This window comes from Oryctolagus cuniculus, chromosome 10, assembly GCF_964237555.1.
Source record: "Oryctolagus cuniculus chromosome 10, mOryCun1.1, whole genome shotgun sequence".
Taxonomy (NCBI): Eukaryota; Metazoa; Chordata; class Mammalia; order Lagomorpha; family Leporidae; genus Oryctolagus; species Oryctolagus cuniculus.
Window position 1 is genome coordinate 68,720,362 of NC_091441.1, and position 14,298 is coordinate 68,734,659.

The following is a 14,298-nucleotide window of genomic DNA, read 5'->3' on the forward strand; positions in this document are numbered from 1 at the left end:
CTTCTGGGAGAGATACAAGCTCTCAAGTCCAGCGAAAAAGGTTCCATTACAGCCTGCTGACCAACAATACCATGCTTTACCTTTAAGATGTTGATCCTTGGATTTGAGATTCTGAATAAAAATGAAATCAAAAGTCCTTAGACACTGGACAGTGATCCAAATCAAGGCACTCGACTTTATTTTCAACATAATCTTCTGAAGATACCTGCTGACCCAAAACCCCTGGATCAGACAGACATGGCAACATGAGGCAGACAGCTCCCATCCAAAATATCAGGAAGTCTCTCAAATCCCTGGAACCTTTACTTGCTGTGCATTCTTTGCGTGCTTGCATTCTTTATAACCCTAGTAACTGACTTTCGTCTTTGCAGTTTTAAGGTCTTGGCTTTCTGATGGATATGTTGTCTCTCTTAACTATGGGACTTATGTTACCCTATTCTTTTTCTAAAGATGTATTTGAAAGGCAGAGTTACATAGAGAGAAGGAGAGAGAGAGAGAGAAATCCATCTTCCATCTGCTGGTTTGCTCCCCAAATGGTTGCAAGAGCCATGGCTAGGCCAGACCAAAGCCAGAAGCCTGGAACTCCATCTGGGTCTCCCGCATGGGTGGCAGGGTTCCAAGCCTTTGAGTCATCTTCTACTGCTTTCCCAGGCACATTAGAAGGAGTTAGATCAAAAGTGGAGAAGCCAGAATTCAAATCAGCACTCATACGGGATGCCAGCATTATAGGTGGTAGCTTAATCCACTGTGCCACAATGCTGGCCTCCAATGCCCTATTCTTGATACTGATTTTTGTACCCCTCCTCACTCCCTAAGGTGAGTACAATATTTGATTATAAATCAACTATGATTTACCTTAAAAATGTCATTGAGGCCTGCGCCGCGGTTCAATAGGCTAATACTCCGCCTGCAGCGCCGGCACACCGGGTTCTAGTCCCGGTCAGGGCACTCGATTCTGTCCCGGTTGCCCCTCTTCCAGGACAGCTCTCTGCTGTGGCCAGGGAGTGCAGTGGAGGATGGCCCAAGTGCTTGGGCCCTGCACCTGCATGGGAGACCAAGAGAAGCACCTGGCTCCTGGCTTCAGATCAGCACGGTTTGCCGGCCGCAGCAGCCATTGGGGGCTGAACCAACGGTAAAGGAAGACCCTTCTAAACTCTCTCTCTTTCTCACTGTCCACTCTGCCTGTCAAAAAATAAAAAATAAAAAAAATGTCATTAAACCATCTGTTGGGTTCGGGTCCACTTTCATTTGGGCAGTAGTCACTTTCTTTTGATTGCTACCAATTTTCCTTTGGGTAATACGTAATTCTCACCTCACAACTAGGAAGAGAGATTTCTTTTATAAGAGCCCACTTTTATAACCATGTTTTCATATAAATAGAGCTGAATAAGAAACTAAGAAATTAGTACACAACTGGAAGATGCTTCATTTTTATAAACCCTATGAGGAAGATTCACAACTGAAACACAAGTTCACTCTCTTCCACCATAGTTGTACTGGCTGATCTTTAAATTCCATCAGCTGGTGCAACATGCTTTAACCTCGTAGGATCTCTTGGGTACTCCCCAGTGACTATTTTAGGATTTTCAGATTGAAAGCTCTTTGTTACCACTTGCAAATCAAAGAAGGACTTGCTTTCTTGGTAAACTGATGCCTACTTTCAGAATAGTTCCAAATATCACTTTAGGTACATTTTAGCCTACCAGTTTATACTCTCAGAAAAATATATATCTCTTTATACAAATTAATTTGGGCTGATATTGTGGCATAGCAGGTAAAGCCACCACCTGCAATGCCAGCATCCCACATGGATGCCAATTTATGTCCCAGCTGCTCCACTTCCCATCCAGCTCCTTGCTGATGGCCTGGGAAAAGCAGCAGAAGATTGTCCAAGTGCTTGGGCTCCTATGGGAGACCTGGAAGAAGCTCCTGGCTCCTGGCTCTGGCCTGGCCATTGCAATCATCTGAACTGGTGGATGGAAAATCAGTTTCTGCCCCACCCTGAAAATCTAACTTTTGGATAAATAGATAAATATTCAAAAAATTAATTCATGAAGAAGAAAATCCAGTTCTCCATCTGTGAACTTAATCATATTCTTGGGATGCTTCTTTCCTTGCTCACATCTCATGTGAAGCTTTAAAGCTGGCCTAACAGGTGTGAAAAATCCTTTATGTTACAGTTCCAAGAACTCCAGGGTGACTAGACAATAATGCCACCGAGACTATAAAGCTTACAGAAAATGTCATGAGATCAATAAACAGTGGTTTGGAAAGAGCTGCCTGGTCGTTACAGCTCCCATGTGGACCATGTGCCAATTTATGGAAGAAAATTGCACTTAATTCCTACAGACTTTTTTTAAGGTTTATTTTTTATTTATTTGAAAGACAGTTACAGAGAGAGGTAGAGACAGAGAGAAAGGTCTTACATCCACTGGTTTACTCCCCAGATGGACGTGATGGCCGGAGCTGAGCCAATCTGAAGCCAGGAGCTGGAGCTTCTTCCGGGTCTCCCACATTGGTTCAGGGCCCCAAGCACTTAGGCCATCTTCCACTGCTTTCCCAGGCCATAGCATGGAGCTGGATCAGAAGTGGAACAGCCAGGACTTGAACTGGTACCCATATGGGATGCCGGCACTGCAGGCCAGGACTTTAATCCACTGTGTCTCAGTGCCAGCCCCCAATCCCTACAGACTTTTCCAGAAACTTTAATGTTCCTACAGAGATCTGAAAACACTAGAAATTACAAAACCAGACAACTGTCTGATATTCCTAAGTCTGCTACTACAGGCTTCAGAGATTGAAGGTGGGATATGTTTTCTGATTTAATTTGGCTATTTGTGGTACCTATCTTGAAAGTGTGATACACACTCTGATTTTGATCCTTCTTTTAGCCTCCACATGATTTGCAGTGCACAGATGTATGATCCCCAGGTCTAAAATTCTGTTATTCGGCCACTAACTCACCAAATGACAGTTCAACAGAACATACAAAAAGTTACAAAGTTTGTTGTTGGCCGGCGCCGCGGCTCAATAGGCTAATCCTCCACCTAGCAGCGCCGACACACCGGGTTCTAGTCCTGGTCGGGGCACCGGATTCTTTCCCGGTTGCCCTCCAGGCCAGCTCTCTGCTGTGGCCTGGGAAGGCAGTGGAGGATGGCCCAAGTGCTTGGGCCCTGCACCCCATGGGAGACCAGGAGAAGCACCTGGCTCCTGCCTTCGGATCAGCGCGGTGCACCGGCCGCAGCGTGCCAGCCATGGCAGCCATTGGAGGGTGAACCAATGGCAAAAGGAAGACCTTTCTCTCTGTCTCTCTCTCTCACTATCCACTCTGCCTGTCAAAAAAAAAAAAAAAAAAAAAAAAGTTTGTTGTCATTCAACTGACCTTCAACATAGTTACAGCTGCTTTGATCAGCAGTGTAGATCTTGAGCTGTCACCACCTAAGATCACAGTCTTGGCTTAAGTATGATCTTACAGTCTTGCCAAAAGATGGGGCTCACCTGTAGAAATTAAAAAAATATATATAATAGGAGAACATACTGTACAGAGACCATAACTTGCAAAACACAAACAATACAAAACCACATCTTAAACCACAAACCACCTCAACTCAATCTGCTTTGGCAATACAGAGAGGCCAAAGGAACAGCAATAACAGGTAGCTGGAGTACATACAGGGGAATAATGCATGCTGGTCACTCATTAGCAGCAAGAGAAACAGCTCAGAGAAGTCCCAGCATGACCCATGTGCCCTGCAGGGATGTTGCCCAAAAGAATGTTGTCTGCTCCAACGAAACCTCTCTCTAATGTACTATCAGAAAGTTCAGAAGGAACCAAACAATACAAAGAATGTGAGAATGAACAATTCAGGCAGAAGAGACAAGCTGTGTGGGAACTTTAGTGGAGGAGGAGTGGTGCTCACTGGGAGCTTCAAAGGCATGAGGTAGGAAGGAAGTGGCCTCAAACGAGGCTGGAGGTGAAGCAGGAAGTTGCCATCCTAATTCACATTTCTAAACTAATCAAGATAATGTCATGTTTTCACTCCTGCTGCTGAGACAGGAACCAAGCAAATGCCCCTGCTTGCGTTGCTCAATCCTCTATCTTTTTTCTCCTTGCCTGTCCTCCACTTGAGGAGCTGCGTGTTAAAGCTGAGGTTCATACTGACATTTTTCAGGTGGTCTTGTCTGGATGTCTCCTAACGATACCTGGCCATGCTCTGTGTCTTCTTGGCTTCTCATTTTACATGAATGGGAAAGATCTTCAGGAAAGGTACAGAGTCTCCTTTCCTTCCCCCTGTGTTTCCTGAAAGGTTAACAGCTTAAAAACCAAATGTGTGAGGATGCCATAAAGCTCCAACGGCCAAAGACACCGAGTAGGTGGTCTACAGATATGACATAACCTGCCTACTGTCACGCTGAACACAGTCATCTCTGCATGAATGTTTTTACCCGATTACACTGTACTTGTAAACCCTACGAGCCATCTTCTAGCAAGGAAAAAAATTTAAGCTCAAAGTTTGGAAATAGTGAATCAACAAGAAAACAGTATACTTAAGGAGTGGGGGTTGTGGGGTTCTCAATAATCATAAAACCTTTGCATTGATTCCATTGCATGATATGTCAAAAGTTCTGCTGTGAAGTCTGTGTGGCCTGTGAAATGATATCATGGAGGAAACTGGACCCTTACCTTTTACTGCGTTAAGGAATACATGAAAGGCTTCAAAGCCTAGGCAGGAGATTTGTTGACTTTGGCCATATGGTTAAGTAAGGAAACTTTGTCCAGGAAATCTGTAACTTCTCAGCTCAAGAACTTAGAATTCTCTCTCTCTCCCAGTGCTTCACCAGCTGCTGTATTCTTATTGATGCAGCTAAACACTTGAGCTTGCTGCAACTTTACCTGCTCAGGAGGAGAAAAATTACTGATTTCTCCAAGAAATCATGTTTAAACATCAAACTCTCTACTGCTACAGGAACAATCTGACCTGCAGCGGTGACCCTGACGTCACCAAATACAAGATTGGCTCTGCTTTATAGGTACTTGGAAGATTTCACTTAGCAAAAGTACTCCTGCTATGGGCTCCAGGAAAAGCCATGCCCAATTCAGGGAGACAAGTGTCTTCATGGGTCATGCCAAAACTTTCCATCAATTTCTCAAGTGGTTGTATGTCCCCCTGCCATGATCAGACAGCCCCATTAACCAAAAGGTCAAGATAAGAAGTTTCCTTCATAATTTAAAAAAAAAAAATTATTTGAAAGGCAGAGTTACAGAGCAGCAGAGGCAGAGAGAGCGAGGTCTTCCATCTGCAGGTACACTCCCCAAATGGCCACAACAGCTGGAGCTGCACCGATCTGAAGCCAGGAGCCATGTGTTTCTTCTGGGTCTCCCACGCGGATTCAGGGGCCCAAGCACTTGGGTCATCTTCCACTGCTTCCCCAGGCCATAGCGTAGAGCTGGATCAGGAGTGGAGCAGCCAGGACTCAAACTGGTGCCCATCTGGGATGCCAGCACTGCAGGTGGTGGCATTACCTGCTAAGCCATAGCATGATCCTCCCCCTTTGTAATTCTTGACCAAGAACTCTTTCTCAACCTTTTCTATCCCATCTGTTACTCACCAGCTAATGTACAACTGTGACTAGCCTCCTTCAGCAGCCAAAGTCATAATCAACCTGTCACATGATCATTGAAGGACATAAGGCTTCTCCTCTTACATGGCATAGACATGCAAACATGAACAAGCTGCTGGTCTATTCTGGAGACAATGGTTACTGCCAATAAGTAAAGAGGATTGAAAAGAAGCAAGAAGAACATAAAACTCTGAGTTCCAACAGGTCAGCTGGTCTCCTTACCTTTTCATTTGCTCTGTGAATTTGGGCTACATTTTACTCAAACAATCTGAGTCCTTCAAGCAGATGTATTGTATGACATTTTTAGTCTTACCCACTGGTAACATTGTTTGAAACTACATAGTATGCCATTATCAATGTTGGAAGCTCCATAGCTAATCCAAGATATCTTTGACAAGATAGCCATTGTGAAAGCACAGAGCATTTTGACTTCTTAAAAAAAAAAAAAAAAAGACTGTCCCCTAACAACAAAGAAGAGTAGAAAATTCAGAAGTTTCCTGCTTCAATCTCATTTTTATTATAATTAAATATCTTATAACACTCTATAGAATTGGAGATTTATATTTCATATGTATTGAGCTCTAGAACTAAGTTGCCTCATTCAAGGTTCTTTCACTCATCAGCTGTGTGATTTTTTTCAGTATTAACTTTCTCTAAGGTTCATATTCCTCTAAATGAAATGAGCATAATCTTTCAATAGGTTTTATTTATTTATTTATTTTTGACAGGCAGAGTGGACAGTGAGAGAGAGAGACAGAGAGAGAAAGGTCTTCCTTTACCGTTGGTTCACCCTCCAATGGCTGCTGCGGCCGATGCGCTGCGGCCAGCGCACCGCACTGATCCGAACCAGGAGCCAGGTGCTTCTCCTGGTCTCCCATGCAGGTGCAGGGCCCAAGCATTTGGGCCATCCTCCACTGCACTCCCTGGCCACAGCAGAGAGCTGGCCTGGAAGAGGGGCAACCGGGACAGAATCCGGCGCCCCGACCGGGACTAGAACCCAGGGTGCCGGCGCCGCAGGATTGGAGGATTAGCCTATTGAGCCACGGCACCGGCCTTTTGATAGGTTTTAAATGGGATAATATATGTAAATGATTTAACTCGATATCTGGGATGTCATGTTCTCAATGAGTGCTAACTGCTGGCAGTGGAAGGAGAGTGAAATCAATGGCATCATTTTGTGGAAAACTTTCATCCAAATCCAAGGTTTTTCCGAGAAATCATCCAGGAGTCAGTCCAGTACCCAAACCAAAAAGTCCCTGGGGACAATAAAGACAGAAGAGATTTCCACTTTAAGTGTGTCACATTGAAACATACTTTCCTACCTCTGCTTTCACTAAAATAGCTTTTTAAAAGGGCAAAACTCATTAAGATTGAAATAGAGAATGACACCTGATGAGAACAATAACAAATGCTGAGATGAAAAGCAAATGGCAAGTGATTTAGCAAAACAAAGAAAGCTAAAACCTACTATTTACAGAAGACAGACATCAGCAAGTAAAATCATACCAGAGGAAAAACCTGAAATTAAAAGCATCAAATAACTTTGAAGATAAAATTGAAGGTACACAACAAAGGAGTGCTGTCACCCAGTGCCACCTACTACAACCAGGCAGAATACAAGAGATTTACTCTCTGCAAAAAATGAAGGGTAGGGGTTTTGAATCCCAGAATTCCAAGTACAGAAGATAAGGACACAGTGAAGAACTAAACGCAGAAGCATATTTTAATGGGGAAAAATGAGATCAATAACCTACTTTGCTTACTCAAAACTCAAAATATTGGCCTCAATCTTGTGACCCACAAACAAGACTGTAGGATTCTCTCAGAGAAATTCAAAGTCACAAAAGACTAGCAGATGCTGATGCTGCAGGTCTCTCAAAGAGAGACCTCCATCAATAATTCCATATCAATTGCTCCATTTAATCAACCACACACACAGTTTCCAATCAGCCTTTTTTGCCTGACTCTTCTATAGGAATGGACAGATATACATTGAGACATTCATTATCAGTCAACTTTGACTCAGTGATGCTCTGGTAACAAGGGTGAAAAATTGGAATCATTTACAAACATAAATGTGTGGACTTCTGGCTTCTGGTGCAACAAATAAAGAGCATGAAAATCATCACTCCTATCATCAAAAGAAGGAAAAAGCTGAAAATCAACAAGTCTTCAGGGCTCCATCAGATAACTGAGATCTCAGGGCAAGCCCGCCCCAAAAGCACGACATACAAGAAGGCAGATGAACAGCATCTCAGCTTACCAAGAGCAGAAGTCCGGAGCAGCAGCTAGCCACAGAACTCATTTATGGAGTCAGAAAACCAAAGTGGAACTGAGAGCCTGGAGACTAGGTGGAGACAAGCTGGAGTGCTAAACACTCGAGGAGGAATGGGCTCTTAGGGAAGCTCTACTTTCATTAATTTTACTTCTAGTTATCCTACCACGTTCTCAAAGTAAAGATCAGACAAAAATTTCCCCTTGTTTCCAGCTAGGTGGTGGTAAAATTAGGCATTTTGAAATGCACTCCAGGCCGGCGCCGTGGCTCACTAGGCTAATCCTCCGCCTTGCGGCGCCAGCACACCGGGTTCTAGTCCCGGTTGGGGCGCCGGATTCTGTCCCGGTCGCCCCTCTTCCAGGCCAGCTCTCTGCTGTGGCCAGGGAGTGCAGTGGAGGATGGCCCAGGTGCTTGGGCCCTGCACCCCATGGGAGACCAGGAGAAGCACCTGGCTCCTGCCATCGGATCAGCGCGGTGCGGCAGCCATTGGAGGGTGAACCAACGGCAAAGGAAGACCTTTCTCTCTGTCTCTCTCTCTCACTATCCACTCTGTCAAAAAAAAAAAAGAAAAAAAGAAAAAGAAAAAAAGAAATGCACTCCAAATAATCTGTTCATCTCAGCAAGGATTACCCTCAAGAGAACCCATTTCACTAGTGCCTGACCAATTGGGGTTCTATCATCACCTAACAGACTTGAATGAAGGGGAATATTCAACTCCAGTCCCCTCTAACCTTCTCAGCTCACCTAAAGAGGGCTGGGGAAGAAAACTGAGACGTGCTTAGGAAGGCCACAGCCTCACTAGATGACTGAGACCCTTTCCCTTTCTCCATGCCCTACCACCATACCAGCTGGACTCCCATGCAGTAACAGAAGATTCAACTGCAAGAATTGCATGTCTCAGACGTTATTTAAAAAAGAAGACTCTAGGGGAACCGAAGGTCAACAGGAAAGACCAAAACAAGGAAACGAAAAGATGTTTGAGCCTCTGACACCTACCGATACAGCAAACAACAAACATAGCCTGACTCCTAGCCAGATAAGCATACAACTTCACTCCAAAGACCTCTTTACCTTAGTTCCTTTCACCCAGCAAATGTTTGCCTTTCAATAAAAAAGTACAAGTCAGACCAAAACACATATGCCCTTAACAAAATTAACATAATTTGAAGAGCTAGAGCATCAGAGACAGATATGGCAGGCATTTTAGAATTATCAGACCAAAAATTTAAAACAGCTATGACAATACATTTAGAGCCATAAAGGAAAAAGTAGAGCAATAGTGGGGCTGGCACTGTGGTACAGTAGGTTAAAGCCACAGCCTGTAGCACCGCCATTCCAAATGGGCACCAGTTGCAAACCCGGCTGCTCCACTTCCAATCCAGTTCCCTGCTATGGCCTGGGAAAGCAGTAGAAGATGGCCCGAGTCCTTGGGCCCTTGCACACGTGTGGGAGACCTGGAAGAAGCTCCTGGCTCCTGGCTTCAGATAGGCTCAGCTCCAGCCGTTCCAGCCATTTGGGGATTGAACCAGTGGATAGAAGACCTCTCTCTCTCCCTCCCTCTCTCTCTCTCTCTCTCTCTCTCTCCCTCTCTGTAACTCTTACAAACAAAATAAATCTTTTTTTAAAAAAATTGTGGGGAAATAGCCAAGAGAAAGTAGGTCAAGTAATCAGAGATGGAAACTCTTAAAAGAAAATGTCAAAAATAATAAACACTGTATAAAAAATTAAGAATGACCCCAATGGGATCATTAATATACCAGATATGTCAAGGAAAGAATTAGTGAGCTAGTTAACAGAAACTTCCAAAACTGAAATACAAATAAAAATAAATATAGATTAGAATATCCAGGAACTGTGGGACAATTATAACAGATTTAACATACATGTAGTGGGAATATCAGAAGGAGAAGAAAAAGAGAAAGGAACAAAAGAAATAGTAATAATGGCTGAGAATTTTTGCAGAATTAAAGACAGACACCAAACCACAAATCCAGAAAACCTGGAGACTGCAAATCAGAATACATACTTAAAAATCTGGGCCGGCGCCGTGGCTCAATAGGCTAATCCTCCACCTTGCGGCGCCGGCACACCGGGTTCTAGTCCCGGTTGGGGCGCCGGATTCTGTCCCGGTCGCCCCTCTTCCAGGCCAGCTCTCTGCTATGGCCAGGGAGTGCAGTGGAGGATGGCCCAGGTGCTTGGGCCCTGCACCCCATGGGAGACCAGGAAAAGCACCTGGCTCCTGGCTCCTGCCAGGATCAGCGCGGTGCGCCGGCTGCAGCGGCGGCCATTGGAGGGTGAACCAACGGCAAAAGGAAGACCTTTCTCTCTGTCTCTCTCTCTCACTGTCCACTCTGCCTGTCAAAAAAAAAAATAAATAAATAAATAAAAAATAAATAAATAAATAAAAATCTACGCTGACACAGGGCCGGTGCTATGGCACAGCGGGTTAAAGCCCTGGTCTAAAGTGCCAGCATCCCATATGGGCTCCAGTAGTCTCAGCTGCTCCTCTTCTGATCCAGCTCTCTGCTATGGCCTGGGAAAGCAGTAGACGATGGCCCAAGTCCTTGGGCCCCTGCACCCACGTAGGAGACCAGAAGAAGCTCCTGGCTCCTGGCTTCGGACTGGCATAGCGCCGGCCATGGCAGCCATTTGGGGAATGAACCAACGGAAAAAGGAAGACCTTTCTCTCTGTCTGTCTCTCTCACTGTCTATAACTCTACCTGTCAAATAAATCAATTAAAAAAAGAAAATTGGGGGACAGTGATGGCATGGCACAGGGGAAAGACAAATTAAACCCAAAGTCAGCAGAAGAAAAGAAATACAATTTAGGGCAGAAATCAAAGTGATTGAAAATAGTGCATTCATTTCTAAAAATTAGCAAAACAAAAATTGTGCTCCTTGAAGAATTCAATAAAACTGATACTTCTTAGCCAAGTAATCTAAGAAAAGAGAAGACACAAATGTCTAACTTCAGAAATTAAAGAGGGGACATCATTACCAATCCCAACAAATTACAAGGATAATAATAATGAAGAGTGAACAATTCTCTGCCCCAAAATTTAACCCAGATAAAATGGACTGATTGCTTGAAAGATGTAATCTAGTAGAATCCACACAAGAAACAAAAATAAATGACCTTAAAAGGACTATATCTGGGGGGGGCGCCATGGCTCACTAGGCTAATCCTCTGCCTTGCGGCGCCAGCACACCAGGTTTTTGTCCCGGTAGGGGCACTGGATTCTGTCCCGGTTGCCCCTCTTCCAGGCCAGCTCTCTGCTGTGGCCAGGGAGTGCAGTGGAGGATGGCCCAAGTGCTTGGGCCCTGCACCCCATGGGAGACCAGGAGAAGTACCTGACTCCTGCCATAGGATCAGCGTGGTGCGCTGGCCACAGTGCGCCGGCCGTGGCGGCCATTGGAGGGTGAACCAACGGCAAAGGAAGACCTTTCTCTCCGTCTCTCTCTCTCTCTCACTGTCCACTCTGCCTGTCAAAAAAAAAAAAAAAAAAAAAAAAAAAAAAGACTATATCTGTAAAGAAAACTGAATTAATAGTTAATAACTTTCCAAATCAGAAATCACTGTGTCTTTCACAGAATTCTATTCAACATTGAAGGTAGAAATCACACACCAGTTCTCTACAATCCCTTTCAAAAACTGGAAGCAGAGCAAACACTTCCGAAGTCATTTTGTGAGACCACCATTACCTAATATCCAAACCAGCCAAACACATCGTAAGAAAGGAAAACTATAGACAAGTATCTCTCCTGAACAGAGATGCAAAATTTTCAGCAAACTATTAGCAGTAGAATAACCTACCAGAAGCAGGAAACAACCAAACATAAGTGGAGAATGAGCTACAACGTTCCTGTGAAGGAAGGAGAGAATGCCATCTGCCTCCCCACTCTGCCACCATCAGTGCAAGTCCAGAGACAGTAACAAAGTACACAAGACAGCCATATGCGTAAAAACACCTCTTTTAAATGTGTTGAAACAATAAAAAAAAAAACCTTTGGGAACACCTACCACCCATTCAAGATGATCTAAAAAAGGGAAAAGCCACAATATCTATCTATTATCACTTGCTGAAAAGGAAATGCAAGCAGCAGCGAAGGAACCTAGAGAACTCCACCAATTCATGCAACACCCTGTGTGCAGCGAGTCCCAGACACCTTGAACTAACACTGCATCTCCACAGCAGGCTAAGAGGAAACAGTCAACAAATCTTACACTGACACAGGACAATGGACATGCTTATAATAAAATCAACAGGTTTTGAAAATGAAAATAGCAAATGGAATCTGACAACATATGAAAAGAATTGTATGACATGACCAAAAGGATAGTGAAAGCTCTTGGGACAAAATTAAGGGGAAAGTGAACCATGCCATAACACACAATCATAAAATTAGGGGATTTTGGTCCCCCAAAATCTGAAAATATTCTCAGAGGAAAAACTGATCAAGAATGAGAATTGACCCCCACTTCTCAATAAAAACAATCTAGAAAATAATGGCACAATGCAAACTTCTAAGGGAAAATTTTATCCCCAAATTAGAATTTTAAAGCTCTCCCAACTGTCAATCCTAAGAAAGGCAGAGTAAGTTTGCAAACGTACAATTTCGAAGAGTTTACCTACCATGCAACAGTTACCATGAAAGTTGGGGGAGAGGGCTCCGTGTTATGAGAGTAAACAGCGCGCCAGGCATAGCGGCCATTTGGGGGGTGAACCAACAGAAGGAAGACCTTTCTCTCTGTCTCTCTAACTCTGCCTGTCCAAAAAAAAAGAAGAAGAAGAAGAACAGAACTTCCCAGGGCCACTTTGAACATTTGCCATTGCCTTCTGAAGCTGAACACATTTGTGTTTTGAGAGCCAGGAATTTCTCGGCTACATATACACCTTGAGCAATTCTTACACAAGTTAGCAGGAAGAAAGGCACAGAAAACTTCCTAGGAACTTTATATGACTAGCAGGAGAAAACAGAACAGGACATTTTGGCACAACCAGGAGAAAATGTAAATAAAAGCATTGTCACACAAGGGAACATTCTATAGCAGTGGAAACAAACTCCTGCTACACGCTTCAGCAGGAATAAAGCGCCACATTATGTTAATGTTAAATGAAAAACACAGAATTTAAAAACATTAAAAACTAAAATTTATTGGTTAGTGATACAAAGGCAAATGGTAAAATCAAACATCACATTGGCCAGCACGTACTAGAAAGATCAGGTTACCCATGGCCTTGTCCTATCTTGCTGATCACTGCCCAGGGCCTTTTGGTTGTTAGATGTACTGAATATTACCATCTCCTCCTATCCCCCACCCCCACCAAAAAAGTAAAAAGGTTGAGGAAATATAATCACAAAATTCAACTCCTTCCCATTCCAGGATAGGAACAGGATGTGGGAAATAAAAACTTAAAAGTTGAAGTTATTGGTAAGGTCTATTTCCCATACATATGTTTATAGATTTCCATTTTTTTCCTTTTACTCTACGTGTTCGTGTGTGTGTGTGTGTGTGTGTGTGTGTGTGTGCCTGTGCACTCTCCTTTTTTGGGGGGTTGGGGAAAGAGGAGAGTTGGCTTTCATTTTGTGTAAATAGAGATATGTATAACCACACACTCCTCTGTTTACACATTTCATAGGGTAGCCCAGCTCTAAGATGGCCCCAATGGCCTGTGTCCTGCCATCCATGTCCATGGGTCGTCCCTGCCCATAATAAGCAGAATGAGCAATCACTGCAGAGAGGACAGTGTTTGATATCCAAGCCAGGTCAAGGGCATAAAGGCAAGTTCTTGCTCCTTCTGAGAGAAAGCAGTTGCCGTGCTATGAGACACCGCAAGCTGCCCTGTGGAGAAGACAACAGTCAGCAACAACTCACCAGCAGCATGAGCGAGACAGCTAGAAACTGGACTGCAGGTCCCAGGCAAGCCTTCCAAGGACTTCAGCTCCAGCTGACATGTGAGCTGCCCCTTCAGGGGAGACCCTGCAGTGGGACCACCAGGCTAAGTCATTTCCTAGAATGCCCTGACCTTTAGAAAATGGATGAGCAGAATACACGGTTGTTATCATTCTAAAGCATCCAAGTTTTGAGGTAATTTGATGAGCAGCAGTAACCAACAGAGTTTGGAAATGTCAACTGGGGTGCTACTGCAACAAAAACCTAAAAGCTGAACAAAGCTGTAGATTTGGCAAAGACACTGGAAGGACTTGAGGAGTGTTCCCGGAAGACTAAAAGGACTCGGAAGAGACTGTTAGCAAATGCTCAGTGACAATGACAAGGTTTCCAGCCAGGGATTAAAGAGGATTGGGGCCTATGTGACTGGAAATTGAGTGTCTCTCACAGTGACACAGTTGACCACACTGTCATCTACCGAAGGCATAGGGTAGAAAGTGTACCCAAA

The 14,298-nt window shown here is 44.0% G+C and overlaps 1 protein-coding gene across 9 annotated transcripts in view; it reads right to left on the reverse strand.

Moving 5' to 3' along the window:
* Positions 1 to 14,298, reverse strand: part of LOC138843059 (serine/arginine repetitive matrix protein 1-like) — a 244,974-nt gene that overhangs the window by 207,295 nt on the left and 23,381 nt on the right. For 8 of the 9 annotated variants that reach the window (XR_011379440.1, XR_011379439.1, XR_011379438.1 and 5 more), the window contains exon 2: positions 3,383 to 3,498. The gene's annotated coding sequence lies outside the window, so the exon portion shown is untranslated. Of the gene's footprint in view, positions 3,499 to 4,684; positions 4,895 to 14,298 lie in introns of all 9 variants that reach the window. The other variant, XR_011379441.1, reaches the window with a different exon arrangement.